This window comes from Trichosurus vulpecula, chromosome 6 (genome assembly GCF_011100635.1).
Source record: "Trichosurus vulpecula isolate mTriVul1 chromosome 6, mTriVul1.pri, whole genome shotgun sequence".
NCBI lineage: Eukaryota > Metazoa > Chordata > Mammalia > Diprotodontia > Phalangeridae > Trichosurus > Trichosurus vulpecula.
Window position 1 is genome coordinate 172,179,767 of NC_050578.1, and position 17,073 is coordinate 172,196,839.

The window sequence follows — 17,073 nt, forward strand, 5'->3', positions numbered from 1 at the left end:
TACAAAGCTCTGCCACACCAGTGCTCCTTCTCCCCCAGTAATTGCCAGCCAGGACTGCAACCCAGATCCAAGCAGGGCAAAGCAAGAGAACCTTCCCTCAGTGCCAGCAAAGCTCTCTCTGCACTCCCACTCTGATCAGCCACTTGATTCCTTCCAATGTGTGGGCTAGGGACTCTGGAAGCAGCTGCTGCTGTTTGCTACTGCTCTAGCCACCTCCACCACACCAGGGCTGCGGCCAGACAGTGTACATTTTTCACCCAGATCTAGAAGTTTTCCCATGGATGTGCTCCATTGTCTTTGGCCTTTGTGGATTGAGAAGTATGGTAACTGCCGCAGTTCAGTGATTCAGGGCCCTGAAGCCTGCTCAACCCAGTCTACTCTGCACCTGGTCTGTCCTGGTGCAGCCCACACTGGGTTGTGCTCAGCTCCCAGCAAGGTGGGATCGACCCTTCCCAGTGACCATCCAGGCCCTCTTGGGCTGGAGACTTGTTTCTCTCTGTTATTTCATGGGTTCTGTAGCTATAGAATTAGTTTAGAGTCATTTTTACAGGTGTTTGGAGGGATTTGGGGGAGTGCTTAAGGGAGTCCTTTTTTTCAAGCTGCCGTCTTCAATTAACATCAATTTCAATATTAGAGTATTGAATTTTTAATGTAACATTCTTCTAGCCAATCATTATACACTAGAAGTGAGTATGAAGTCTTCTGGAAAAGAAATGGGTATACCTGAAACCATGCCAACAGGAGGCACATTTTCCAGCTGTTTCTCACTCTATCCAGTCATAAAAGATGGAATACTTCTTGTCAAGAGAACATTAAATTTATGATTCTTTGGGAACCTACTGATTTAAGTCCTTCCTATATTTGTAATATATAGGACTTAAAGGTATATTTATGAAAAATTCTTGGGAGATTTTTCAAATAGGTCCATTTTATAAATCCATATTGATTTTCTTTAACTATATTGGTAGAGCTAGAATCCCAAAGTGTCTTTTGCTCAATTTGATTCTGAGTTAATGAACTGTTTTGAAGGTCAGAGCACTAGTACAATGTCCCTAATTATTGTTTTCACTAGTTTATTATTTCACGACATTATCTAATCTTTGGCTTGCTTCCTGAATACTTAGGAAGGCCAATGGAAAAACTCAGGTAAATAGAAGATGGCAGTTCCCTGACCATAAAACCACATTATTTTATAGTGGAGAGGCTCATTTCCTTCAAGGTTGTTCCTTGAATTAATATAATCTTAGTTCTCTGCAAATTAAAACCTATGAAAATGTTTATACCAATGTATGCAATCATTTAACTATATTTAATTCAATAAGCATTTATTATGCTTACTATTAATGACCATACATGTAATTGTGTTTGTTTTACATCATAATTTTTGAATTGTTAAGTTAAATGAAATAAACTTATGCTGTTGTTTAGTGTCAGAGGGAGAGAGATATATTTACAGAGTCCAGCTAGTGATGGGTAAAGTGGATGAGGAACAAAATAAGAACGATAGAATGTTAGAACTTGGAATGCCTAAAGATATCATTGAAATCTGAGATTGTAGAGATAAGGAAATAGAAGTTGAAAGACTCAGTGACTTGCCCAAGTTCACCTAGCTGTTGGTGGCAGAATGTTCTATGTTCAACAAATTATATAGAGTTTTAGACAAAGAGTTGGTGGGGTACTAATAGGAGACTGCTCCCGATCATCTGTCCAGGAAACTTAATTCTTATTGTCCTAAAATTTTGATTGAAGCATTAAGTAGATCAAATCAATTGTTTAATGCAAGAAGCAGCTCGGTAGAAGATAGTAGCAATAACTTTGCAGAGGAAGGAGCAAGTAGAAGCTTTGGAGTCCTAGAGGACCTCAGTTCTGCAGACAAAGAGAAAGAGGAGTGGAGCATAGCCAGCATGCTGAGCTATGGGGCCATGATGGCTGTCTTACCTAGAGTATAACTTTACCATCATTAATTCTCCAGGGACTTTGTTTTTCTCTCTACTCATGGCATGGGTGATTGTATCCATCTGCATCTGGGGATTCTCCTTCTTTTTTCTGTCTTAATCAAAATTTTCTTATTTGATAGATGATACCTCATCTGTGGTAGAGAATGCATTGGGTGAAGGCTCAAAGTGTATTTGAATAACTATGATTGTTCCAAACACAATATACCAAATCTAGGACATTGCTACCCAAACTATAAAAAGAAAGAGAGAAGTCAGAGAGGGGAAGAGGTTTTGGGGTAAGTGTGGCACAATTATTAATAATACAATGTGAAAAGCAGATGAATAATCATTTCCAGATGTCTCAATTATTTACTGTGAATTAGTGACAACTACTTAAGTTGCTAAGGCCCCCAGAATATATGCCAAGACTTAATTTACTAGGCATTGCTGCCCCACCCATTCCATGCCCCAACTCCAAGCTACTGCTTGGGACAGTAAGAGTTAAGTTTCCTGGACAGATGATTGGGAGCAGTCTCCTATTAGTATGCCGTCAACTCTTTGGCTAAAACTCTGTATAAATTTGAGCCTTGTGTGGCTTTTGGGGCCTTGGATTGGAGTACACAGCTTGTTGCATACCTGAGTCATTAGTTGCCTATGGAGCTGGGGACAGAGATGGGAGGGGAAGCTGCCTATTTTGTTCCCTATTAGCATTGACTGCCATCATTGCGTGGCATGGTCACTCTTTAAGAGAAGTTCCCTCTCTTTTTGCTCTAAATTTACACTCTTTTTCTGATGGTAAAATAAAGACTTTTAAATAAAATTTACTGCCTTGTTGAAAAGTGAAAAAAGTTAAATTGATAATTTTAATTTTGGAACATTTTTTTCATATGGCTATTCATCACTTGGTTTTCTTTCTTTGATACACTAATCTTCTTATCTTTTTCTATCCCAGGTCCACAGATCACTTCCTTGACCTCTCCAGCCATACCAACAACCATACCACCATGCATTCCCCCAACCTTTTCAATTCCCCTTTATTGTCTCCCCCCATTTAGAATGGAAGCACATTGAGGGCAGAGACTGTCTAGCATGCTTTCACTAGTAATCTACAGTGCTCAGCACAGTGCCTAGAATATAGTAAGTACTTAATAAATTCTCAAATTGTTCCCCATTCATGGAATATACTCTCTCCTCCCATGCAGCTCTAGGAATCTTAAACTCCTTTAAAGACTCAATTTAAGTGATATTTTCCACTCCGTCTACATGGTTTCTCTAATCCCCTAACTGCTAGCGTTCTACCTCCCCAAAATACATTCTAGATATTTGGTAGGTATTCTGTGAATACTTATATATTTACACATTGCCTTTGTTTCCTTAGCACTTAGATTTTTACTTGGCACACAGTTAGCTTTTAATAAATTCTGTTTGATTTATTGTTTAACGATGTACCGATTGTGGAAATGTTGCATTCAGCTAGTAGGATGTAACTTTCTTGGTGACAGCAAATATTCCGCTTTTGTCTTTGTATTCCTATTGCTTACCATTGTATCTTAAAAGATGATATCCACCAGTTACTATGACCGAGAAGGAAAAAAGAAAAAACACTTTTTGGTGAGCAATCATCATGATGATAGGACTCTAGAAACTTAATGAGACTAGCTCACAGCTGACAGACAGAAACTCCGTCAGTATGTTACACTTGAAACCTTCCCAGCTTGTAGGACCTGCCAGATTTTGTGCTGTACCGTGCTGGCTTAACCTCTTATGACCCAGGATCACTCCCACACCACAATGAGGCATCAGAATAGGACTTCAGTTTAAGGATGAATGAATAGAACAGAAGAAAAGGTGTGCCCACTGTGTAACTCCACCATCCCCACCATCCTGCAATTTAAAAACCACCTGAATTGATGCCTTTTCCCTGTTCTTTATCTCCTCCCATAAAAGACTGAGGTAGACACTCACATGGCAGCCCGTCAATTTTCCATTTCCCAAGACTATTAACTTCTTGGCAGTAGCAATGCTCCCTGTGCTCTTTTCTCCCCATATGCCATCTGTCTCCTTTGCTTCATATCACCACCTCCTTTCAACATTTTAAGCTTAAATGACAAGAGGTAAAGAGCACAGAAGCCAAAAAACTGGTTTGAAATCTTAGTAGAAACTCTTTTCTTTGAAGGATTCTTCATAAGTTAAAAATCTTGCAAGCCCTTGATAGAGAAAATCACTGAACAGAAACCAGTCTGGAACTTTTACCACTAAAAAAAAAAGCAAAGAGCAAAATGTTCCTTCTATAGAATGGCTGCAATTTAAATTACAGTTCAAAACAATTTTTTTAATCTGTTAAAGATTACTACATTCTATTTGAGAATGTTTGGGAAAATGTAATCTCACAGGAGAAAAGAATTGTAGCTAAACATAGACACACTACCCCAAATTCCCCAGGACAGTTCATACTAGCATGCACATTCATATGGTCCATCAAGTATGTGCCTCATGGCAATCATGTGACATTAATAGTACTAGGTCACATTTCAATTTCATATATGTGGAGATTGGGCCTCAAAGAGATTATCTAATTTGCCCAAGATCTCATGACTAATAAGGGGCAAAGCACAGACTAAAATGCAGGCCTTTTGACTCTGAAGAGCTCTTGCCACTGCATCACAAGACACTCTTTTAAATATAAACAGAGTGGCAACACACATCTAGGGCTATTTCTATTTGGAAACACAACAAACATCTTGCAAGTCCTTGAAAAATAGGACTGATTTTGCTTGTTTACCTTTCCTTTTTTTCCCCAGAACTTACCACACTGCCTGGCACATAGCAGGTGCTTAATAAATGCTTATTTTTGACTTGATAATTTGAAAAAAAAGCCCACTGTATTCCACAGTTGAGTATATGGGAAGGGTTTTTTTGAGGGGAGAGTTGTCCTTGTAGTCATAGTGCCTAGAACAGTACTTTGTATATAATTAATACTTTATGCTTATTGAATTTGATTGCATGAGATTAGATCTACATTGGTAAGTACTTAAGTGAAATTAATTTGAACAAATAAAATATTTGCATATATTTATTCCTAAGCATAGATTTTTATTAGCTATTTCTGGATCTTATCTGCATGTTCAATAGGATATTTATTGAAAGGATATATGGGCAGGGGGAGGAATGACTATTGCTTGCCAAATACAAGATATTCAACAAGGATCCTTCAGGACTAGCTTGGGTACATTCCTTGACCCCAATGTTTTCCATGTGTACTGGAAACATCTGGTCAACAATGCAGATTGTGGCCATGAGACTGTGAGTCTGATGGACCCCAAATCCATGTTCATGGTGACAGGAAGCTATATCAGTATGGCCAGATACTACAACGAAGCTAAACCAATGGAGGCTCAGTTTTAACCAATCCCCTGGGCAAGTCAAGGCCTGGGGACATCTTCAGGGAAATATTAACTTAACTCACATGAGGGAAGTGATTAGGACATTTCTCTCACCACAATATGCATATTTATTTACATATGCACATATGTAGGTAGATGTTTGGATATATAATTACATCACATACATGCATTTATGGTTGCATTATCAATATTTATACATGATATAAATATGTTTTGATAATATGTAAATAATGGATAGACAATACACATATACCTATATAAACATACACATACATATGCAGGACCATTATTAATAGTTTTTGATAATGCAATTATATAACTGAGTAAACATCCCTGCCCAGTGTTTGCTACTGAGAGTGATCTCAGCAGTCATCCCTTTCTGAAATTATCTTGTAATGGGGGAGAGACCACTGGCACCAATTCTTTCAGCTGATTGTCTTAGGTAATAGAAAGGTCATTGATAACTTTTGCCTTGTGATTATCTTAATTACAAACCTGATATAACAGAGAGAAAAAAGCCACAAATATACTATTCAGTAATATTTTAGAGAATGGTTATATCTCATTGGATATTTGTTCCTCATTTCCTTTAAATTCCTAAAATTCATCTGGTCTATGACTGCCTCCATTGCAACAAAAGCTATAATTCACATATTAAATTCGAAGATAAGGTTCCTACTTCCTGTCTCCTCCAGCCTTGCCCTGGGCAGAGAAGGATATCTGAAGCATTTTTTGTATTCTTCTACCTGTTTTATAGAGGAATGTCTGAAACAGTTGTGGTGTACATTTGCCTGTTCAAAAACTTCTTTTCCTTCTAAGACTAATAATCGCTTCCTTCAGAATATCTTCCTTGATCAGCTGAATTATAAGAGATTCATTCTCCTTAAATTTTCTGGTAGCACATTGGAACTCTCCTTTCCTCTGACTCAGTTTACTTTTTAACATGTGTATTTGTCTTAAACACTATGCGATTGATTGTAAACTCCATGAATGAAGAGATTACTTTGTTTTTCAACTTTTCCCTAGGTGCCTTATATAGTACCTTGCACATTGTAGAGCATTAATAACTATTTGTTAAATTGAAATGGTGATTAACTAGCTAAAAGCCATCTAATTATTGAAGGTAGCATGCCCTGCACTCAGTGGCAGAACAGATTAAGACTCTTGTTTCTCTAAATATTCTCTTAATATCTTAATCATATTTTGAAACAAAAATTCATTATGTTCAGATTCACAGAGGCAAATGGCATATACTGTACTGATATTATAATCTGGCTAGAAGTTAGGAAACCTGGGTTCTAACTATGGCACTGCAATTAATCATATTAGTTCAGTACATATTTATTAAGTGCTTATTGCATGTAGGAAAGCACTGTGGCAATAATGATTACAGTTTCTATTTATTCACTAATTTACAATTTAAAGAACTTTCACTTTCAGTAGGGTTAAAGTGACTTGACCAGGGTCACACAGCTAATTAGTGTTGAGGACAGATTTGAATCACACCTTCCTGACTCCAAGACTGGCACTCTATCCACTATGCAGCCTTGCTGTCCAAGCTGGCATCCTAGCAGAGCTGGATGCTAACTGAGAGCTTCTTACTTCAAGTCATAAGAATTGTTTGACGTGGCAAACATTTCAGTGTTTAATTTGCCAAGATTAGACACTCAACAAATCTTAGTTGAATCACATGGAATTAGTGTAAGACTCTTTCTATTTCAATGAGTTTTAGTGAATCCCAATAGATTGATTGGAGTGCCTTTTAAAAACTAAGTCTGTTTCTCCTTTTGCTTCATTATGCAATGAGACAGCTTCAATAACCATCCACACTACTTGGCCTTCCTTTCTCCTCACATATGTATGTATGTGTGTATGTATGTATATATGTGTATTTAAAAAATAACTTCTTACTAACCATGTATATATGTGACGAGAGAGGAAGGCCAAGTAGTGTGGATGGTTATTGAAGCTGTCTCATTGCATAATGAGATTCACATTATAACAAATTATTGGAAATCATTTCAACGATTGTTGGGATGGAGTCTAAGGAAAGAATCTGATGCTGAGTAATAATTTTGTACTACCCAAAGCACTTGAGAACTAACATCTGGGAAGAAGAAAAGGAACCCTAGACTGAACAAGATGAAATATTTACTAGCTGTTGAAATTATAATGATTCTGTTTGGAGGAGGGTAAGTAAAAATAGCCCATGCATTCGATTCAATTCCATTTGATTCAACAGGAATCTATTAAGTACCTGTTACATTTTTGGCACTTCGCTAGCTACTGGGGTATGAGGAGAAAACAGAAAGCATTGTTGTAGTTGAGAAGCTTACATGCTTCTAGAGGACGCAGTATACACACATACAGGTATATACACAGTATGAAAAAAGTTTTACAAAGTAACCCCAAGGATACTACAGTAATAACTAGGGAAATGAATAAGGCCCCATGAAGGAGATGTCTTCTTGGAAGGAAATTAGGGATTCTAAGAGGTCTGGATAAGGAGAGGGGAGCATATTCTGGGCATGGGGAGCAGCCTGTACAAAGGGATGGTTATGAGAGATGCAAGACAAAACAAATTTTCATGAAGAGGCTGCTATTTTAAATCTATTATCTAATGAAAATTAACTTTCACTCCAAAATTAACTTCAAAAATTGAAGTACACAATGATTTCATAAGTAGAGATAACATGGATCTCTATTGAAATTCACTCTGGGGGAGCCATTGAATACTAGATAAACTAGAGCCAGAAAGCACCCCACATATACAGTAAACATACCAGGGGGAATCTTGTGGATCATGAAGCAGCCTGAGCTAATAGGGAAGAACATATTTTCATTGGCCCCATGGGCTGTAATATAAACATTATATTCCAAGGGTTTTTTTATGAAGACTAAAGATAAGCATAAACTAAATGGTGGTTATCATGATTGCTAATAGTAAAATCTGTATTTATTCATTATGGGTAAAGTTTTTCTTTTCTTCCCCTTCCCCCACCGCCATTCTATTCTTTCTTTGGCTCCAATACAAGGAAGCCAGACTTTCTTCAAGAATGGGTTTCTTCTTTTCTAGTAATCATCTCATTGTCTTCTTATGTTTTTTTTAAAATGCAGACTATCCTTCTCGTTCCATCATGCTTAGTGATTGTTTCTGTGTCTGACCCTCTTTTCAACTTGTATATTAGCATTTCATTAGGATATACTGTTCTAACAGGGGGCAATCCCATTGAAAATGAACTCTGGTTTCTTGGAAATGGGTGAGTGCATTGGCATCTTGTTCTGTGATGATGCAGCATTCTGTTATTAATCCCCATGGTTGGGATTTGTGTCAAAGAATATTGGAAAGTGATTGAAGAAGAGACTTCTAATTGTGGCTTTAAAGGAACGAGGAGAGACAGCCATGTGTAGAAAAGGATAGTGGGAAAACATTTCATGTCCTCCCTCCTGGAAGCCATGGAGATTGTGAGAACATGGTAACAAGAATAGATGCTTGCTTAGGCAAGCCAGAGATTGGATTTCAAGTCCCTTGCTGTATTTCCCAGAGTCGTGATAATGAACAGTGATCCTGAAAAATGGAAGTTTATAGCTCCAAAATTAGCCTCAGAAATTCAAGAGATCAAAAGTTCTGGAATTGAGAGGCAGGTGATCACAAAGAGCTGATTCCAGCAAGAACTTCTTGGAGAAGAACCCTAGTTTCATGAGGATTCTATAGTAGCAAACAGAAGACCAAAGAGGCATGTCCTCCTGGTCAGAACAGACTTTGTGAGTTTGTTGGAGAGCACACATATGAAATGAAGGTGAAATAAATGTTTAAGAATCTCTCACACACATTTTTAATATCTTGTGAAATTATAACAAATGATGGATTACTTGTTCATGTTTTAAATATTTGTTAATGTACACTTATGAGTCCTTTGGGGTTCAAGCATTTCCTTCATGGTAGAGGTATAATAGCTATTGAATGCCTGTTTAACTATTACTTTGTACAGTGAATAACTTTATAGGTAGGATCCTGCTAATACCTTTTAGGGGAGAATCTAGACATGGCCTACATCTAAACTTTATGTAAGAGATATTTCTCAGAACTTAGGATGTAGGACTAGAAAGAAAGAGAAAGAAAATGCCAGAAGCAGGGAGAGAGCCTAATGCCCTCTTTTAGAGGGCAGACTCCACCTGGACTTATTTACTTAATTTTCATAACAATAAAAGTAGGCAATAAATTATTAAAACTGGATTTATTCAACCATCAATCAAGAATCATTTAGTAAGCCCCCTTTATCTTCTCTAGCTAGGTACTGGTGATTATCTAATAATATTAGCCACAAACAAAATATGGAAGTCAGCTTCCAGGTATGAAAATCACTAATTTGTCTAAATGTGTGTATTAGAAGTAGTAGTGGCCTTATGTCATAGCTACTCTGGGGACTGAGAATATTAGAATCCTAGAACTGGGGTCATGGCATTGTAATTTACTTTAGAAATCTATACTAGCTACTAATGGTTTCCTTATAATTGAAACTGTGAGTCATTTCTATTGTTGATTAATCCATTCTGTGCTTCATGTTCATCAGAAAAAGTTGTTTAATGTCACAATCTTTCACAGTTTAGTCATTTGAATACTGTCTGCAAGGTACAAGATGACTTTCTTAAGCAGTAGTTTTGAAAGAAGCCTAATCCAATAAAAAATTTCAAATTCATGAAGTAGTGTAGGTAACTATATTCAACAGATTTATATTTTAGGGGAAGACTTCTGCTATACCCTCAATCTATTTCACTGGAGGGAGATGCTTTTATAAACTCAAATTATTATGGAAATTATTCATTTCTATCATCCTCTTCATTGTTTGGCCTAGAATGTGTAAAGGGAAAAAAGATAACCCTGAGTCCCAGTCCAGGATTTTCTTGTATAACTGTGGAATTCCTCAATTGGAATCTGAAAAATAAATAAAAAATGTGGAGCTGGAAGAAAGCTTGAGATCTTGTCCATCCGTGTCATTTTCGTGGATGAGGAAACAGATCAGCAAAAAGGTCAGCTGCCAAATTAATGTAAAACAAAGACCAGAATCCAGGTATCCTGGCTCTATGCCCAGTATTATTTTCACTATAATATTCCTTTTTCTGTATTCCTTCATGCTAATAGATGAGGAGGAAAGGGAAAGGAACAAACATTTATTAAATGCCTACTATGTGCTAGGAACTGTGCTTTATAAGAGTGGATATGGGAACAATAAGTAAGACCAAATTAATTTAATAGTTCATATACTATAAGAATTTGAGTACATTTTAGAGATAATCTAGCCCAGTAAATCAACCTCCACTCTTTTTGAGCCTTTTAGTATAAAAGCATATTGAGGATTCCTGATGTTGGAGGAAATTTGCTGCAGAAAAAGCAAACAAATAGTATGCTATTTGAAATTAGATGAAGCTGTTCAAATCCTGCTTCTGCCATTTAATAACTTTGTGAAGTTGGGCAAGTTATTTAACCTTTGTGGGACTTATTTTCCTTTACTATTAAACAAAGGGGAAGGACTAGATTACTTAATAAGACTGTTCCAACTTTAAATCTGTGATCCTATAACTATGGAGTTGAAGTAATAATGACTTGTAAGGAGAAGGATAAATGAAAAATAGTCCATGTATTCAATTCCATTTGATTCAACAGGCATTTATTAAGTACCTGTAGATAGAGCACTGGGCTTGGGCTGTGTGACCCTGGAGAAGTCACTTAATCCTGTTTGCCTTGGTTTCCTTATCTATAAAATGGGCTGGAGAAGGAAATGGCAAACCACTCCAGTATCTCCTCCAAGAAAACCCCAAAATGCAGGCTGACCATACTTATGTTTTTGACACTACATGAGCTATTAGAGATACAAAGACAAAAGAGAAAGAGTTGTCATAGTCAAGAAGCTTACATACTATATGGGGGAAACACACATATGTACATGTATAGGTAAATACACAGTATATCAAAAGTTATTTGGATGTTTTATCTGTGAATGTTACCTGCATATTTTTTCTGCAAATAGAGCCAAGTATGTCCAAAATGGAATATCTCTCATATTATCCCCTACCACTCATCCTTCTTTCAAAATTTCTTGTTTCTATTTGTTATCATTATCTTCTCGGTCACACACACACAAACACACACACACACACACAAACTCTAAGCCATTTCCTTCACCTTCACATCTATATCTAGCCTTAAGATTTTGTGATTGTGAAATTAAACTATTATAATCTCCTTGATCCTTTTTTAGACTGTGTTGAATGTTTTATTCATGTAAAATAAAGGTAAACTAACAATGTTTGATGTGCGTATGGACAGATTTCATGTGTATATGCAATAACTCTATAGTTTTCTTTGTGACTGTTGTTTACAGGTTGGGAACTACTGGTCCAATTTATTATTAATGTCTGAAATGACTTCTTACATAGGATCCCTCACATTATGTCCACTTCTTAGCCTCTCTTGGTTCAAACGTACTGAATCATAAGTTGAAATATAACTTAGAGCTTAATTATTATAATTCCTTCTTATAAGAAAATGAGGCCTAGGCATGAGAAGAGATTTCCCCCATGTTCTCACAGAGTCAGTATTCAGTCAGTCTAGCCCTGATTGGGCAGATCAGAGGAAAAAAATATTCTATAGTGCCACACATCATTCATTTGGTGGTAGAATGCAAAAAACCCCAAACTAGAGTTCAGAGCATTTGGGTTCTTGTATCAGCTGTGTCACCAATTTTTACTTCCCATGTCTGGACCTCACTTTCTTACATTTGTTCCATCTCATTACAATTAAATGGGAATTGGCTGCTTATGAATACAGACTGTAGGTGAAATTTCAATGTACATTTCAATTTGAGGCCTAAGTAAACTATCTAAGAGTGATGTGATCTGGACTTACGATATAATCATTATCGTGTGCAATATTGTTGCCATCAATTCAGATGGCTGAGGACCAAATGCACCCTCTTCTCTTCAGCCTAATAGAGGGTAGACCATTATTCCTTGGTTAAAGTGAAAAATAACTGCAGACATTCTGGTCATAAATTATTTCATTCATAAAAGTGCCATGCACAGCATGTACCCCAAACATTGAGCAGCTCTCTAGATAATTGTTTCTGATCGGTTGAAGCCCACAAGTGGACTTCCTGAATATTTCAAAATGCTCCAGTATAACAGTGGGGCACTGAACATCTGTCACTTTCCTGCCCAATTGTCCATCAGGCAAAATGATTAAATCAACAAGCATTATTTTGTATAATAGAAATGAAATCACTGTAATAGACATTATCACAGGATCAAATTTCCCTGCTTTGAAAATAAGCATCTTGGCTACAAGTTCACAGTTATGTAACAGCAGTAAACTGTTATCCTGTGACAATATTAGATTCTATTGACATTATCTCTAAGTGATCCCTTGGTATTATATATAAAAGTTTAATATACATTCAATTTAGTAGGAATTTCACTCCCATGTCACATTGTCATCTTTCCATTTTCCATTTCACATGAGTGCTGATATTTGAATTGAAATAGAATTTGTAGTTCTAAAATGTTGTGTGCCTTTTGGTCAAGGTACAATCTTTTTCTGTATCTTAGCTGGCTCTACAAATGCACTGCTCTTCTAAATTTTTCAATATTACTTTCTGTATGCTAATTTTCATCTATGTGCATAGATATGTCAAAAAATATCAATTTGCATCTCATATTCACTCATTTATTCAGTAATTCATCAAGCAGTTACTAATTAGATTGGGGGATGAGGTACAGACACAAAGGACACACAGAAGCATAGATGTTAGGTGGTAGTGGTTTGAAAGGCTCACCTTAATCTTGAATATAGCATATTTTTTGGTGGACATAGAGCATCGTATCCCCTCCCTTTTCTACCTGATTAATTGGCTTCATATATTGTTCTTAGCTAGTTCTGACAGAGATGAATTATATCCCAGGGTTCTGAAAGAACTTGGAGATGTGATTACAGAATCCATTATCAGTCATCTTTGAGGAATCTGAGAAAAAGAGATGTTGAAATGTTTTGCATCTCAAAATAGGGGGGAAAGGTATATCCTAGGATAACCAGGGACTCAAATTCATTTCATTCAACTCTCCCTACTAGTGAAGATTGATCACTCAAGGCTCTGGCCTTGCATAGAGGGCAGAGGTATTGAGATCTTGAGAGAAGACAGTTCTTAATGTTCTGACTTCTTCCTATAAGAGAAGACCCATATTTCCATATTGTCTTCAGGTAGAAGCTCCTGAAGGGAAAGAAGTTTCCAAGTAATAGCCACCATAAAGAGAATCTGGCATCTCCTTCATGCCCCTATTCCCAGCCTACCTCACTAGAGACTTCAAGGAATTTCCCCTTAAGTAAAATGTGGGATTCTCTCTTGGTTGATCTGATATATCTCTCTCCCAGTGGGAGAATTCATTCACTGTGTGTATATTCTCATCTGTATAACTACTGTGATTTCTGTTTGCTATTCATTCTTTATAGTCTTTGTTTAACTGGCATATAGTGAGAAGGGAAGTCAAGCTTTAGATTAATAGCTTGGGCCACTCTTTTCCAATGAAGAGATAGCAACTACAAGCATGGCTTGAACCTAAAAATTATTTCTCCTAGACAAAGAATATTTCAGGAGCAGATAGATGTAATTCTAGCCCATTGTCCCAAATCTCTGAGGAGAGCAGAGTAGTCAGCATTTGGAGCTAGTCTCCTGCTTCCCATTCTGGTAGAAATCAAAGTATCGAGAAGTGGGTAGAGGAAGCTCTATATATCTATTGTGAAACTAATCTAGGTAGATCTGTGCAGGACATCATTTCCCAACCACAAAGCAGGGATATCTTCTAAATCTAAGTTCTGGGTCTTTTCTTTTCTTCCTATACATTGTCTCTTGGTGATCTAATGTGTTTCCAGGGGTTCCATTAATATCTCTATACAAATGACTGTCATGTCCATGTATTAAGCCCCAAACTCTCTTTTGGACTCAACCTCAAAATTGCTCTCTGCTTCCTAGAAATTCTACCTGGTTGTTTTATCTGCAAAAAAGCTAAATATATTCAAAATGAGATATCTCTCAATTTACCCCCCAGTCCTTCTCTCAAAATTTCCTATTTATTGCTACTATATTCTGAGACACGTATTAAAAAATTCTGAGTCACTTTCTTCACTCGTACCTCTATATTTAATCATAGGATTATGGGATCATAGAATTATACCTGGAAAGTACCTTAGAGATCATCAAGTTCTACTACCTTATTTTGTAAGTGAGGAGACTGAGATACAGGGAGGTTAAATGAGTTGACTAGGGTCACATAATTCATTAATATCTAAGGTAGGGTTGAAACTTAGGTTTCCCTGTCTCTAAGACCAGCATCTTACACACTATACCAGACTGTCAAGTCCTATTGTTTTGGGCTCCACATTTTTCACAACCATTCCCTTCTCTTGATAGTCACTACCTCACTTCAGGCTCACTTATTTATCACCTTTTGCCTAGATGATTATAAAAACTCCATTTAGCTCCCCTTCTTCCAGTTCCTCTTTTCCATTTCACTTCTCCTACTTAGAAGTTTTCAGTGGCTTCCTATTGTGTCTGACAAAATTACAAATGCACGAACCTGGTTTTTAATGTCTTCCACAATCTGGCTCCCTTTCTAACTGCATTTAACATTGCTCCCTTTCAGGTACTTCCTGTTCATGCCAAACAGAACCATTAGTTGTTACCTGTACTTCTATTTTGAGACTCCATTTTTCATGAGCTGCTCCAATACTTTGTACTTGCTTCACCTCTGTTTTTCAGCATTCTTACCTTCTTTTTTTTAAAGATTAATTTATTTATTTTTAGTTTTCAACATTCATTTCCACAAAATTTTGAGTTACAGTTTTTCCCCATCTCTCCTCACTCCCCCAAGATGGAATGCATTCTGATTACCCCTTTCCCCATCTGTCTTCCTTGCTATCACCCCTCATCCCCTTCCCCCTTACTCTCTTGTAGAGCAAGATAGATTTCTGTATCCCGTTTCCTGTATATCTTATTTCCTAGTTGCATGTAAAAACAATTTTTAACATTTGTTTTTAAAACTTTGAGTTCCAAATTCTCTCCTTCCCTCCCTACTCACCCTCGTTGAGAAGGCAAGCAATTCAATGTAAGTTATACATGTGTTGTTATGCAAAACACTTCCATAATAGTCATGTTGTAAAAGACCAACTATGTTTCCCTCAAGCCTATCCAGCTCCTCCATTTATTCAATTTTCTCCTTTGACCCTATCTCTTTTCAAAAGTGTTTGCTTCTGATTACCCCCTCCTACAATCTACCCTCCCTTCTTTCATTCCCCCCCTTGCCCATCCCCTTCCTCCCTACTTCCCTGTAGGGCAAGATACCCAAGTGAGTCTGTATGTTATTCCTTCCTTAAACCTAATCCGATGAGAGTGAGATCCACCTCCCCCCTCTTCCCTTCCAATATAACAGTTTTTTCTTGCCTCTTTTATGTGAGATAATTTATCCCATTCTATCTCTTCCTTTCTCTTTCTCCCAATATATTCTTCTCTCACTCCTTAAGTTTATTTTTTAAATATCATCCCTTCATATTCAACTCACCTGTTCCCTCTGTCTCTATGTATGTATATTCCCTTCAACTACCCTAATACTGAGAAAGGTCTCAAGAGTTACAAATATCATCTTTCCATGTAGGAATGTAAACAGTTCAACTTTAATAAGTCTACCTTTAATAAGTTTACCTTTTCATGCTTCTCTTGATTATTGTACTTGAAAGTCAAATTTTCTATTCAGCTCTGGTCTTTTTATCAAGAATACTTGAAAGTCTTCTATTTCACTGAATATCCATTTTCCCCTTGAAGTATTATAGTTAGTTTTTCTAGGTAGGTTAGTCTTGGTTTTAATCCTAGCTCCTTTGACCTCTGGAATATCATATTCCAAGCCCTTCAATCCGTTGTTGTAGAAGCTGCTAGATCTTGTATTATTCTGATTGTTTCCACAATACTCAAATTGTTTCTTTCTGGCTGCTTGTAATATTTTCTCCTTGACCTGGGAACTTGGGAATTTGGCTACATATTCCTAGGAGTTTTCTTTTTGGGATCTTTTTTCAGGAGGTGATCAGTAAATTCTTTCAATTTTTATTTTACCCTTGGGTTCTAGAATATCAACGCAGTTTTCCTTGATAATTTCTTGAAAGATGATGTCTAGGCTTTTTTTTCTTGATCATGGCTTTCAGGTAGTCCAATAAGTTTTAAATGATCTCTCTTGAATCTATTTTCCAGGTCAGTGGTTTTTCTGATAAGATATTTCACATTATCTTCTGTTTTTTAATCTTCTGATTCTGTTTTATAACTTCTTGATTTCTTATAAAGTCATTACCTTTCATTGCTCCATTCTAAGTGTTAAGGAATTATTTTCTTCTTCTGGCTGTATGTTTTGATCTTCTTTGTCACCAAAAAAGGAATCTAGAGTTTGAGTTTGAATCTGAGTTCATTTTTGCTGCCTGTTTATGTTCCCAGCCAACTACTTGACCCTTGAGTATTTTTGTCAGGGTATGACTGCTTGTAGAGTAGAGAGCACTTTGTCCCAAGCTTTAGGGTCCAAGCACTGCTGTTTTCAGAGCTACTTCTACTCCGCCATCAGACCAGGCTCTGTCCCAGCAGTGCTCCTCCTCCCCCAAGAACCACCAACCAGGACCACAATTCAGATCCAAGCAGGGCGCAGCA